This window comes from Ascaphus truei, chromosome 1, assembly GCF_040206685.1.
Source record: "Ascaphus truei isolate aAscTru1 chromosome 1, aAscTru1.hap1, whole genome shotgun sequence".
NCBI lineage: Eukaryota > Metazoa > Chordata > Amphibia > Anura > Ascaphidae > Ascaphus > Ascaphus truei.
Genome location: NC_134483.1, coordinates 346466749 through 346477101, shown reverse-complemented (window position 1 = coordinate 346477101; position 10353 = coordinate 346466749).

The window sequence follows — 10353 nt, the reverse complement described above, 5'->3', positions numbered from 1 at the left end:
CAACTTGCCACAGCCAACTCGCCGACGGTGAGGTCGGCTCACCACAGGCCATCTCCCTTAAATTAAGGCTAAGGTTACCCCTTACCCCAAAAGATCTTAACCTGGACTCTTTACCCAAACCCATTAACCCCTTACCCTAAAACTCTAACCTTAACCTCTAATGCTAATACTAATCTTCATCCTAAAAACCTTAACCCCTTACCTTAAAAAGCTGAACCTGGCGACCTGGGGAAGGGGGTTCCTCCCCCTTACCCCCCCCCCCCCCACCCCCTCTCTATCTCTCTATCTCTCTCCCTCTCTCCCACTCTGTTTCCTTCTACCTAGATCTGTGGACCAAGCTAGACTCGCCCACTTCTTGAGCGAATACCTCCAAGGATCTCCTTCCAAGGAAAACTTTCTTATTGTATTGGGCATTATGTGTACTGCAATGTCAGTAAGATTTATTGATGCCCAACAAAAACGTTTGAGGAAAAAAAAGCTGAACCTGATTGTCAGCGATGAATTGGCTGCGTCAAGCTACCATATTCCACTGAGGAGTAAGTCTAGGCCATGGAAGAGGGGAGGAGAGGAGTAGGTATAGGACCTGAAGAGAGGTGGGAACCCAGAGGAGAGTACAGGACCATGTGGGCCTACCTGCAGATGAGTGGCCCAGCTGGCAGGAGAGGCAGCTGGAAGGAAAGGAGTGCCCGCCCAGGAACTGAAGGGAGAGATGGGCCAGCTTAGTTGTTGGCATTGTAGGAAGTTAGACCCAACTGCATGTCCAGGCCAATCTGTCCCCCCTTATCAGTCGGGCCCAGGACATTTGTCCTGGTTGGCCCCCATTCGGTGGCTCTGGTCAGGGCTGAATTAACCATTAAGCAAAATAAGCACATGCTTAGGCCATCAAGGGAAGGGGGGCACCACAGAAATGTTCCATTGCCGGATTTACCATGGACCATATGGTGCAAAACTTCAAATGGTGCAGCTATGGTCACAAATTGCTCAGCTGAGCGTTCATTTTCTCAGTTGAAGTATATTAAAAATCCCAACAGAACAACTATGCAACAAGGCAGGCTGGGTGCCTTATCTCTACTACTAAGTATAGAAGCAGATGTGTTACGTAAGGTTAGTTTTGAGATCAAAGACTTTGCAATTAGAAAAAGTAGGAGAAAACTTTTCAAATATAAATAAAGTGGAAGTATACAAAAATAAACCTTATTTTCCATCTTACTGTAAGTTTTGTTTCATTTCGAAAAATAACATTTTATTTTATGGTTTATTATTGTTTATATTTTGAATTAGATATATATGGGGGCACCAAAACCTTTTAAGTGCTTAGGACCTCTAAAGGTCTTAACCCGGCCCTGGATCTGGGGGGTAAGTAAGATCAAGGGGAATATTTTTAAGGCTAGTGTAGCTATAGCATATTTGAACACAGAGGAAAGATGCCTTAGCTGGAGTTAAAAGCGTGTGTAGGATTAGGGAGCAGAGTGGGAGTAAGAGGTGGGATGAGGTGAGAGGGAATGTAGTCAAGGTTGCACATAGTAGCTGAGACAATTCTAATTCTGTAACAGGTGAGGAGTCCAGGGTAGAGAGAGGTATCGGGAAGAAGAGGAGTATATGGTGCAAGAGGGATATCTTGACAGATTACAGCTACTTTATGATACATTAGATCAGGCCTGCACAACTCGTAAATTGAGAAGGGCCGAAATGCTCCAAGGAAAACAGATTTGGGCCGCACGAGTAAAACGGCATTTATTATTCAAAATGATACATTTCTTTTTTTAAAAGCCTGTCACGGAAGCACTTTTAACACCTTTTATACCTTCTTGGATCAATTCACTAGGCAGGACAACATTGTTGAATAAAATGGGGTTTATTTGGTGAGACCGCAGACATACAAAAAATGCATAAAACATAATTTCCCCCATCACCCTTCATCATCTCCCCCATCACCCTTCATCATCTCCCCCATCACCCTTCATCATCTCCCCCATCACCCTTCATCATCTCCCCCATCACCCTTCATCATCTCCCCAGCACCATTCATGTCCCCCAGCTCCCTTCATGTCCCCCAGCACCATTCATGTCCGCCAGCACCCTTCATCTCCCCCAGCACCCTTCATGTCCCCCAGCACCCTTCATCTTCCCCAGCACCCTTCATCTCCCCCAGCTCCCTTCATCTCCCCCAGCTCCCTTCATGTCCCCCAGCACCCTTCATGTCCCCAGCACCCTTCATCTCCCCACACACCCTTCATCTCCCCCAGCACCATTCATGTCCCCAGCACCCTTCATGTCCCCCAGCTCCCTTCATGTCCCTCAGCTCCCTTCATGTCCCTCAGCTCCCTTCATGTCCCCCAGCTCCCTTCAACTCCCCCAGCTCCCTTCATCTACCCCAGCACCCTTCATCTCCCCCAGCACCCTTCATGTCCCCCAGCACCCTTCATCTTCCCCAGCACCCTTCATCTCCCCCAGCTCCCTTCATCTCCCCCAGCACCCTTCATGTCCCCCAGCACCCTTCATCTTCCCCAGCTCCCTTCATCTCCCCCAGCACCCTTCATGTCCCCCAGCTCCCTTCATGTCCCTCAGCTCCCTTCATGTCCCTCAGCTCCCTTCATGTCCCCCAGCTCCCTTCAACTCCCCCAGCTCCCTTCATCTACCCCAGCACCCTTCATCTCCCCCAGCACCCTTCATGTCCCCCAGCACCCTTCATGTCCCCAGCAGCCTTCATCTCCCCCAGCACCCTTCATCTCCCCCAGCACCATTCATGTCCCCAGCTCCCTTCATGTCCCTCAGCTCCCTTCATGTCCCTCAGCTCCCTTCATGTCCCCCAGCTCCCTTCAACTCCCCCAGCTCCCTTCATCTACCCCAGCACCCTTCATCATCTCCCCCAGTCCCATTCACTCTCCCTCATCATCCCCCCCAGCACCCTTCATGTCCCCCAGCATTATTCATGTCCCCCAGCACCCTTCATGTCCCCCAGCATTATTCATGACCCCCAGCACCCTTCATGTCCCCCAGCTCCCTTCATGTCCCCCAACACCCTTCATGTCCCCCAGCACCCTTCATCTCCCCCAGCTCCCTTCATCTCCCCCAACACCCTTTATCTCCCTTCATGTCCCCCAGCACCCTTCATCTCCCCCAGCACCCTTCATCTCCCCCAGCACCCTTCATGTCCCCCAGCTCCCTTCATGTCCCCCAACACCCTTCATGTCCCCCAGCACCCTTCATCTCCCCCAGCTCCCTTCATCTCCCCCAACACCCTTTATCTCCCTTCATGTCCCCCAGCTCCCTTCATCTCCCCCAGCACCCTTCATCTCCCCCAGCACCTTTCATGTCCCCCAGCACCCTTCATCTCCCCCAGCACCCTTCATCTCCCCCAGCACCCTTCATGTCCCCCAGCACCCTTCATCTCCCCCAGCTCCCTTCATCTCCCCCAACACCCTTTATCTCCCTTCATCTCCCCCAGCACCCTTCATCTCCCCCAATACCCTTTATCTCCCTTCATCTCCCCCAGCACCCTTCATCTCCCCCAGCTCCCTTCATCTCCCCCAGCTCCCTTCATCTCCCCCAGCTCCCTTCATCTCCCCCAGCACCCTTTATCTCCCTTCATCTCCCCCAGCACCCTTCATCTCCCCCAACACCCTTTATCTCCCTTCATCTCCCCCAGCACCCATCATCTCCCCCAACACCCTTTATCTCCCTTCATCTCCCCCAGCACCCTTCATCTCCCCCAGCACCCTTCATCTCCCCCAACACCCTTTATCTCCCTTCATCTCCCCCAGCACTCTTCATCTCCCCCAACACCCTTTATCTCCCTTCATCTCCCCCAGCACCCTTCATCTCCCCTAACACCCTTTATCTCCCTTCATCTCCCCCAGCACCCTTCATCTCCCCCAGCACCCTTCATCTCCCCCAGCTCCATTCATTCATGTCCCCCAGCTCCCTTCATCTCCCCCAGCACCCTTCATCTCCCCCAGCTCCATTCATTCATGTCCCCCAGCTCCCCTCATCTCCCCCAGCTCCCTTCATCTCCCCCAGCACCCTTCATCTCCATTCATCTCCCCCAGCACCCTTCATCTCCCCCAGCTCCCTTCATCTCCCCCAGCTCCCTTCATGTCCCCCAGCACCCTTCATGTCCCCCAACACCCTTTATCTCCCTTCATCTCCCCCAGCACCCTTCATCTCCCCCAACACCCTTTATCTCCCTTCATCTCCCCCAGCACCCTTCATCTCCCCCAGCACCCTTCATCTCCCCCAGCACCCTTCATCTCCCCCAGCTCCCTTCATCTCCCCCAGCACCCTTCATCTCCCCCAACACCCTTTATCTCCCTACATCTCCCCCAGCACCCTTCATGTCCCCCAGCATCCTTCATGTCCCCCAGCACCCTTCATGTGACCCAGCACCCTTCATGTGACCCAGCACCCTTCATCTCCCCCAGCTCCATTCATGTCCCCCAGCACCCTTCATGTCCCCCAGCACCCTTCATGTCCCCCAGCACCCTTCATCTCCCCCAGCACCCTTCATGTCCCCCAGCACCCTTCATGTCCCCAGCACCCATCATGTCCCCCAGCACCCTTCATGTCCCCAGCACCCTTCATGTCCCCAGCACCCTTCATCTCCCCCAGCTCCCTTCATCTCCCCCAACACCCTTTATCTCCCTTCATGTCCCCCAGCTCCCTTCATCTCCCCCAGCACCCTTCATCTCCCCCAGCACCTTTCATGTCCCCCAGCACCCTTCATCTCCCCCAGCACCCTTCATCTCCCCCAGCACCCTTCATGTCCCCCAGCACCCTTCATCTCCCCCAGCTCCCTTCATCTCCCCCAACACCCTTTATCTCCCTTCATCTCCCCCAGCACCCTTCATCTCCCCCAATACCCTTTATCTCCCTTCATCTCCCCCAGCACCCTTCATCTCCCCCAGCTCCCTTCATCTCCCCCAGCTCCCTTCATCTCCCCCAGCTCCCTTCATCTCCCCCAGCACCCTTTATCTCCCTTCATCTCCCCCAGCACCCTTCATCTCCCCCAACACCCTTTATCTCCCTTCATCTCCCCCAGCACCCTTCATCTCCCCCAGCACCCTTCATCTCCCCCAACACCCTTTATCTCCCTTCATCTCCCCCAGCACTCTTCATCTCCCCCAACACCCTTTATCTCCCTTCATCTCCCCCAGCACCCTTCATCTCCCCTAACACCCTTTATCTCCCTTCATCTCCCCCAGCACCCTTCATCTCCCCCAGCACCCTTCATCTCCCCCAGCTCCATTCATTCATGTCCCCCAGCTCCCTTCATCTCCCCCAGCTCCATTCATGTCCCCCAGCACCCTTCATGTCCCCCAGCACCCTTCATGTCCCCCAGCACCCTTCATGTCCCCCAGATCCCTTCATCTCCCCCAGCACCCTTCATCTCCCCCAGCTCCCTTCATGTCCCCAGCACCCTTCATGTCCCCCAGCACCCTTCATGTGACCCAGCACCCTTTATCTCCTCAGAGGGAGGGGAGTGCGTTAGCGCGTCATACTGAGGGGGGAGCATGTCAGCATCAGCCCTATACTGGAGCGGGCTAGGGGGGGGGGGGGTAGCGTGTCACACCGCTGGAACACACTCCTTCCCTACCAAGGAAGGTAAGGGGGGGTTGAGGTGGCCATCGCGAGCCGCACAGGGAGTCCCGGTGGGCTGCATGTGGCCCGCGGGCCGTATGTTGTGCAGGCCTGCATTAGATAATGTTTCACTGGGGTTTTTAGTTTGCCTTCCTCTGGCTCAATATAAGTATAAGATTTGTATCTGTTGTGTACATTTAGCCAAGGTTGAACTTGGACTGACATATATCATTTATTTCAACCTTATCTACTATGTTACAACAGTATGTACCCTTTGCATTTAAATGGTCTTGAGGTGTAGTTGACAGGTACTGTAGAAGGAGGTTGCAGGAGTGAATCAAAGATAGAGAAAATGTGACTTCACAAATTGAACAAAGTAAGAAAGTAAAAGAAGTATTGTTGTTGAAGAACGAGGAAGGGCAGAGTTGAAGCAGGAAAAGAGAAATGTGTAAGGGCGCGGAAGTCAGTGAGAGTGCAAGATTTCCTCCATAGGTTTTCAGACGAGCGAATGCAGATGTGTAGGAAAATGTAGAGGTGTTAAGTTAAGGGTGGGTGTGCAAAGGCGCATGGAGAATGAATGTGGCAGGACTGTTGATGGAAGGGGAAATTATATAATTATATGTATCAACAAGATTTGCAGAATCGGGTAGAACAGAAGAAGGTTGGATACAAGAATAGAGAGGTCAATGGGATGTAGGTTACAAGAAATGAAGAGAGGTAGGCTGAGAGGTTGACATAACAAGGAGGAAGAGGTGTGGAAGAGGGGTGAGAGTGGGAGGAAGTAGGGACAGAATAAGGATCAGGATTTGGTGACATATCATCAGCCGAGAGAGAGCGGCGGTAAAGAGAAGATTTGTGAATGCAAGCTTTTCTACAGGTGAATGTGTGCAGCATTAGTAAAGGAAGCAGAATAGTGCATTTATTCTGAGTAATGGAGATGGAAGCAGTGAAGGAGAAATATAAACAGTAGATGGGGAAGGAGGGGATGGTGGAAAGAAAAAAACAATTTGGAGAGGAGTGCAGTGGTAGTGAACAGGAAAATAAGAGAAGGCACGATAGAGCAGCTGGCATGGTGGGATCTGAGACCAGTATGCTAGTGGAGGTATATAAGCAAATAGTCTTGAGTTACTGTAGTAGAGAAGGCAGTAAAAGAGCAGCAATGCAGTGTAGGGTTATAGCCACCCTGTGGATACGTGTTATTTATTTATATATATCTTCAAAAGAACAACATCCTTGGCAAATGAAATGAACATATACCTGGAAAAAGAGACCTCAGATACACCTCTTTATGATGTATTCAATCCCTCCGAGAAAATCTGGTCTGGTCTGGTCTGGGAAAGCCTGCTCTGACTCACTGAGCCTGATGTTATACTGTAATTACCATAGTTGCTGCTAGCCTCTCAAACACTCAACATGTTAAAATAGAAACATTTATTACCTAAACTGGCAAATACATTAAAAAAATTAATGTAGACACAAGTAAATGCTTCAGTTGTGTTTTGTTTTCAGTGCCACAAATGAGTATTCCGTACCTCCAAATCACTTGCACATTATTCCCAAATAAATGTAATTAGCACAAAACTAGGAAAAAATGGTAATGTACAGGAATATACTGGTGATAGTTTAATTTAAATTGTCCAAGTACATTGTGCACATTCCAATAATCTGTACATACAGTATAACCATGCATTGCTTTTACTTCTGTCACTCACATTCCAGATGCAGATACCCCTGAGAAAGCCATTATCTACATCTCGTTTTTCCTCCTTCTGTTGGCTGACCACTTTGTGGTAAGGATCATGTACTGTATCTTCCATTCATACGTAAGTATAGTGCAATACTTTTTTTGTTGCTTTGAAGATGCTGCCTGGGCTTTTTTCCCCTCCAGGACAACATTTACCACCTGGCTCACCATCATAGTGACCTCAGTCAATGGACTTATTTAACTCCATCAGTGTTGACAAGCAATGGCAACTGCAATGGAAAGCAGCTATAGGTTAAACATGCACTATATATTTACTGTTATGACTATGTAGCATTTCTTAAATAACCCTCTATGAGAAGTAATTGGGGAAAGCCTTACTATCATCTTTGCAATAAAGGCACACAATGAATCAAGACGTGTTTTAAAAGTGGAGCTAAAGAGTTTGCCAATACATTGCACGCTGTCAGTTGAAACAGAAATAAAGCCAAGCACTTGACTCAAAGCCAATATTCTAAAAGATTCTAGGGAATGGAATTTCAAATTACTAGTATTCAAAGAACATCTGCAAAGAATCAATGAGCTCTTTAAGAATACTCAAAGGAAACATTTAAGGAGAGGAAAAGTACTGATCAGGCTTTTGCATTATGTTTTCTTCAGGTTTCAAAGTGCATTAAACCCATATTATCCTTCTGTCCCCACAATTACACCTCATCATATGCAAACTCTTACTGGCGTCTTGCCTGCATTGACAGCTGGTTTTAATTCACTTGGGGTATGACCACAATGTCCTTATATGGAGTGTACTACGCATGCCCATAGTTGTATTTAAGATCATGGTTATTTAAAAAATGACTAAAAACACAAATGGATAAGAGGAAACTTGGTGCAAGGAACAGATTTTCTATTTACAAAAAAGGAAGAGTCCCCCCTCCAAATCCTGCTGTCAGGTCTGGTGGAAGGATGTAGGCCCCCTAGGCAAGATACATTTTTCTACCCACCCTTTTTGTTATTTCCTGGGTTATGTATCTTATACTTCTTTAGAGTATAGGGAGAAGGAGCGGCTCTGTGAGTAAAGATACTGACTGGCACGGAGTTTGAAGCAGGGGAGCCTGGTTCAACTCCCAATGTCAGCTCCTTGTGACCTTGGGCAAGTCAATTTATCACCCTGTGCCTCAGGCACCAAAAACATAGATTATAAACTCCACGGGGCAGGGACCTGTGCCTGCAAAATGTCTCTGTAAAGCGCTGCGTAAAACTAGCAGCGCTATACAAGAACATGCTATTATTATTATTATTAGATGGGCAGTAGGGTTCATGCTTATGATTGTCTCAGCAATGACAATATTGTTGTCAGCCACATGGACAGATGTCCGAGGCCAATCATGGTTAAGTTTCATTTGTATTGTCATTGAAAGTTGCTTGGCTTGCGTCATCTACTACTAATCCCCCCCCCCAAAAAATCACCCAATAAAGGTGTAGACAATAATGTCGCTTGCAGTCCACGAAACAGGGAAATACGTTGTTAAACATTTTACAATGAAAGAAATGTGAAGTACGAAATGTATCAGATTGATCAGGTGCCGATTTTTGCGCCCTAGGTGGCTGCCTGTACCTTTACTCTGATCCTGCCTGCAGAGCGATGACATTACTGAGTTTAACCCGTTGGGTGCCTCAACGTCACCCCTCCAGCACAACACTAGCCATACTCACATTTGCTGCATCCAAATTTGGCAACGGCAATGAATCACACTTCTTTATTCCAACGATGCATAATATAAAATAATACAATAGTCAATTGTAGAAAAAGACTTCATCTGACGAGTTGCGTTTTTAGGCTCACGTGCTGTTCTTTTGACATTGATTGTGTTGATTAAAATGTAGACAATGTAAAGCTCACTGGGCCCCCAAAATATAAATAAGGCTGGATCACTGGGCTAAAATACAAATGGTGTTACGTGTTGACATTGACAGCAAAGTATGCAAAACGTATCCTCAGTAACACAGCAAAGCAGATATACCAAGACAATGAATGCAAAGCAAAGTCATTAGCAAAATACTTTATTACAAATATACATGCCAAATGTTACGTATATAATATAATTTATATTGAAAATAGCATTATTAACATAATATAACCACATGTTCACCACTATTCCACAATCTGATTACACTTCCTTGAATAGAAAAGTAATCTCTTGCTATTAATCTGATATTTCCTGGAATTATTTTGATTTATGTGTAATTGATTGGTTACAGCAGAGCTTTAAAAAATAAATAAAAAATCTGGACTAATTTCTGTACTTGATGTTGCAGACTGGCTGTTGAGGGGTTCACCAGAGTTGTAGATCAGTATGTGTGGGGGGATTCCTTTAGTGAGGCGGGGAAGCCTGTTGAAGGGAAGTCGGGCCTTAGGTTCACGGTTGGCCACACTGTCCCCGCCTGTCAGTGGCCCTGGCCGTAGCTTCCTGAACAATGCCATGGTTTACCACGTTTTGTATTGCTCCCTTTATGTATGTATCATTTTATTGAATGGTAAATGTCAAATGTACAGCCTGCGTGTGAGTAAAGTATTGTACAAAGTACAGAAAGAGAGGCAAAGAGAGAAATATATTATTATTATAGCGCCAACATATTCCACAACGTTATGTATATTACATAAAAAGAATTACATCCAAAAAAGGACAAACACGCGCAAACAGATGCAGAAGGTAATGAGGGCCCTGCTGGCGAGAGCCAACATCTATCTAGAAGGAATAAGAGGCAATGTTGGCACATAAGGTAAAGTGGCTGCTCAGTGTAGGATGGAGTACGGCCCAGCCGCACAGCTGATCCTATTATGGTTTTGGGGTGATGATGTTAGGGGGTGTTAGCATGGAGTTGGTGGTCCCATTTACTTATATTCCTCCAAATTGGTTCACGTATACTCCATGTGGTGAGATGAATGACACCTGGGAACGCACTGCATAGAGATACCTGGGAACTATGTAAATAAATAATTGTAATATTTTTGTACATATTTTAATTGACATATTTCCCAGGTATCTTTCGTCTCACCACCTAGAGATTAGGTT